Source organism: Gordionus sp. m RMFG-2023, chromosome 5, assembly GCF_954871325.1.
Source record: "Gordionus sp. m RMFG-2023 chromosome 5, tfGorSpeb1-WG-v2, whole genome shotgun sequence".
Taxonomy (NCBI): Eukaryota; Metazoa; Nematomorpha; class Gordioida; order Chordodea; family Parachordodidae; genus Gordionus; species Gordionus sp. m RMFG-2023.
In genome coordinates, this window is record NC_088779.1 from 23682067 (window position 1) to 23686775 (window position 4709).

General features: G+C 26.2%; 1 long non-coding RNA gene across 2 annotated transcripts; it reads left to right on the forward strand.

Annotated features, from left to right (window-relative positions):
* The first annotated feature begins 1250 nt into the window (after positions 1-1250).
* On the forward strand, positions 1251-1638 carry LOC135930378 (uncharacterized). Of its 2 annotated transcripts, XR_010572754.1 has the most exons (4): positions 1251-1295; positions 1355-1405; positions 1449-1511; positions 1568-1638. It is a non-coding gene; the product is annotated as an uncharacterized LOC135930378 (long non-coding RNA). The 2 variants fall into 2 exon arrangements; XR_010572753.1 differs by lacking the exon at positions 1568-1638 and having other exon boundaries at positions 1449-1538.
* Positions 1639-4709: the final 3071 nt, after the last annotated feature.

Sequence of the window (4709 nt, forward strand, 5' to 3'; positions counted from 1 at the left end):
ATGCCAAATGTCTAAATTTATTGCTGTTTAATATTTAAAAAAAAGGATTATCCAATTAAAAGATTAGATAGTCTTTTAGAAGTTAACGCGAAATCTGTAATAATATCTTCTGTTTTAAATGTATCATATATATCAATTTCACTTGATATTAATAATAAATTTTCTAAAAAAGAATCAGATTTTATTTCGAATACGTGTTTTAACAATTTTGACTTTACTCATAGCTCTTTCAGCAGAGCATGAGGTGGTGGGGAGGGTTATAAGATATTTATATAACGTTTTAAGATAAGGAAAAGAACTTGATTTAATTAATAATCTATATGGTAGAATAAATGAATATTTCAGCCATCTTTTTGTTTCGGTCATTTTACTATCGTTTATAATGTTTTCACCTGTAAACATATATTAAAATTAAGTTGTTAATAAAATTAATAACTTTCATCATATAAGGTATCATTTTTTCTAATATTGATTAAATCTTTACTATAAATGATTGATAAGGAATCTAAGTATAATGGTCTAAAATTGGAAAATTCATCTATAATTTTCTGTGCATCAAAATTATATAAACTTTTAATTTCAGATATCTGGGAAATTTCTATATTCTCATTATCTGCTAATCCCGCAGGAGTAAAAATAGAAATCTGATTTAAAAAGTTTAATGATTCATAATTAAATCTTTCATTTAATTGTTCAATGATCATATTGATCACTGGGTAATAATTTTCATTTTTATATCTAAAAATATATATATTATTTTAAAATATACTTTTCATAAACTTTTCTTTTTGTTGTTCAATATAATTATCAAACTCTTTTTGATCCAATTTAAATATTGACTTAATATTATAAATATCGGTTGTAACATTATTCTTATCCATAAATGATTTAACATCGGTGAGCTGGCAGGAAAGGAGGGAAAATGATGCAGCCTTGGGTAGGCCCATATACAATTGTTAAAATTGTTAATAGTAAAATCCTAATTTTTAACAAAATATTTATACATATTTAGGCAATGTTGAATTATCTTCCTTAACGGGAAAAATTTTACGTATAAAGACTAACCTAAGTAATTTAAAACACTATATCGAGGGGAACAAAGGTATTTTTTAAATATACAAATATAACTTTTTTAATGGTAAAGAAACAGTTAAAAAACCTAATAATATGTTACATTGTGAAACTATAGTAAATGTTCAAGATCAAGGTAATATATACAGTTAATTCATAAAAATAATATTAAACAAATAATTAAGTTTGTAGGCTTCTTAAAACTATAGTTGGAGAAGGAGAAGGTAATCAAATGCATTTGGAAAAAAGGAAAATATATTTTTAATTATTATATTTCCATTAGAAGAAACACTATTTGAAGAGATGTCCTGTGAAATAAATGTTGCAGAAGAAAGTTTTATTTTTAAAAAATTGAAAAATTTTTATTTTTGATAAAGCTAAAATCCTAGGGTTGGAAATTGGAAAGGAGGACACCAACATAAACCATGTCAAGAGAAAGGGTATAATATATAAAATTATTTAATTATTTTTTTATATGCAGATACATTTGGTGAAGATCCAACAAAAGCTTATAAAAGTATAGTAAGAGAGGGAGGATATGTAGGCATACAAGATCAGGGTAAAGGTAATATATTTTAAAAATATGTTATTATTTAATTATCAGATTTAGATGACGAAATTATTGTTGATATAATAATACCAAAGAAAATTGGTGAGGTTTTTTTGCCCATAACTAGGAATTGGAAAGTATACCACTCTAAACGGTTCAATTTCAAAGTAATTGGCCGTTATCCCAAGATCGAAAGTGGTATATTAAAGGAAATATTCACAACCGATCATATTGTGGGTGATGGAAACTGTTTTTTTAGGTTAGTTACTTTATATAATATTTAATTATTTAACATGTTTATAGGTGTATAAGTCAAGAAATATCAAATAGTCAGGATAATTATAATTACCTGAGGGAGAAATGCGTTGCCTTTATGAGGAGCAACGATTTCAAATTGGAAATGGAAAAATTCATAGGATATCCTGTAGAAGAATACCTAATTGACAGAAATGTTATAGGAAATGGTGTCTGGGCAACAGAGGTGGAAATATTATCTATGGCCACATTGTTGCAGACAAATATATTAATTTATACCCAATATAAGTGGGCTTATTATTCACCCATGAAATTTTTTAATAATATTAAAATTTTTAAAGAAAATATATATGTAATGAAAATAACAATCATTTTGTTAGAATTATATCAATGTAATTAATATTTATTCTAATATTTTTATTCCATTATATTTATTGCAATTTAGTTGAAAGTATAATCTGTAAGCATTTTTTTATTAAATGTTATTGCACTTTATATTTTTTATTAATAGTTATTTTAATAAAAGGTACAATAGGTTGGCATCCTTTTTATCAATGTAATTAATATTTATTCTTATACTTTTATTCCATTATATTTATCGCAATTTAGTTGAAAGTATAATCGGTAAGCATTTTTTTATTAAATATTATTGCATTTTATATTTTTTATTAATAATTAATTTTATAAAAGGTACAATAGGTTGGCATCTTTTTTATGAGTTCAATTCTATTCAATTGCGAATTTATACTATATAGCATTTTATAATTAGTTATTTTTATATAAAGTCACAATAGTGAATCATTAGATGAATGATATGTAATTTATGTTTAAATATGAATAAATTTAACCTACCATGTGTATATAAATTTTGATCAAACCTTTTTTAAATTAAGCTATAACGTTTTCGGCGTTAAATTATTTATAGTAAGAAATTTAAAAAGGTTGAAAGTTAGATGTTAATATTACTAAATATTAGAAATTATAATCTATCTTATAAATTTTAATTATCTCACTCATAAGTGTCAATATTGGAAAAAATACAAACTTTAAGCATCATCTGTCGATCGTAAGTGTCAATATTGCTATATATAACTTTTAAGCAGTACCTGTCAGTCATAAGTGTCAATATTGCAACGAACTTTAAGCATCATCTGTCGATCATAAGTGTCAATATTGCTATATATAAATTTTAAGCAGTAACTGTCAGTCAAATGTCAGTATTACTAAATAATAGAAACTTTTAACATTACATGCCAGTCATAAATGCCAGTATTACTATATAATAGAAACTTTTAACATAAGATGCCAGTATTACTAAATAATAGAAACTTTTAACATTACATGTCAGTTATATATGTCAGTATTACTAAATAATAGAAACTTTTAACATTATACGTCAGTCATAAATGTCAGTATTACTAAATAATAGAAACTTTTAACATTAAATACCAGTCATAAATGTCAGTATTACTAAATAATAGAAACTTTTAACATTATACGTCAGTCATAAATGTCAGTATTACTAAATAATAGAAACTTTTAACATTATATGCCAGTCATAAATGCCAGTATTACTATATAATAGAAACTTTTAACATTACATGCCAGTCATAAATGCCAGTATTACTAAATAATAGAAACTTTAAACATTACATGTCAGTCATAAATGTCAGTATTACTAAATAATAGAAACTTTTAACATTATACGTCAGTCATAAATGTCAGTATTACTAAATTTTATAATGATATTTTTTTTAAATATATTATAACGTCAATCTTAAATGTCAGTATCACTAAAGGGAGTTAATTTAAATTTAAGTTAAAAATGATATTTTATTAAAATATATTATAACGTCAATCTTAAATGTCAGTATTACTAAAGGGAGTTAATTTAAATTTAAGTTAAAATATCACGTTACACCGCTCATATATATAAATTAGAAATGCTTTATACACTATTTTATTACTAAATCAAAATACATATGAATTTACAATAATCATCATACACATAATTATTATAATCAGGCTCAATAGCCAACATTTTGTCCCTTTCTGAGAGCCATGCTCCCCTAGAAAAATAAATCCCCTATGGGTAAATTATGTAATATCATAAATAGAGTACAGAAAGGGACAAGGGGGGATAAGCCACAGCAATATAAGCAAGGCCCTCCCCCCCCCAGTCATACGGCGCGCACTTTTCAATAATCATTTATATATATATATGTTCTTCTCCCGCGCGCTGGACGACAGGGGAAAAATTATAATAGGGACTCTAACCAGTCACCCGCGACTTCAGAAATAAAGTCCTATGCCTATAAATAGGCGGTCATGGAAATAAACAATTGTTTTTCGATAAAATTTTTACTTAAAACTAATTTGTTTTTCCCTTGACCATAGAGCCTCAAAAATTTTCCCCAGCCGTCAATCAAACTCTCTTTTGTATTTTTATACTTATATCTATTATGTATCAATACGCCATCGCGGACATGTTAATTGTTATTATTGTGTTATAAATATATAAACAAATAATAAAATAGTCAGAATGGCCCGTCGTGGTCTCAGGGCTCTCCAGTACCTCGTGTACTGGGGAGTCCTGCAAATTTTTTTGTTTTAGTTTTAGGCATGGTTCGATTTGCTTCGGGCTTGGTAAATCTTGTATGGTAAATTTTTTAATATGGGATCTGCTTTATTTGTTTTGGAAAGGGGGGTCGTACTTTGTTCGGCTCGAGCTTGTTCACTTCGGGTCTGTTTTTTCGTATAGTTCCTCTTCTTTATTCGATTCGATCCTGTTTAATTTGGCCCGGTTCATTATTTGCCTACTTTTCTGTTTGAT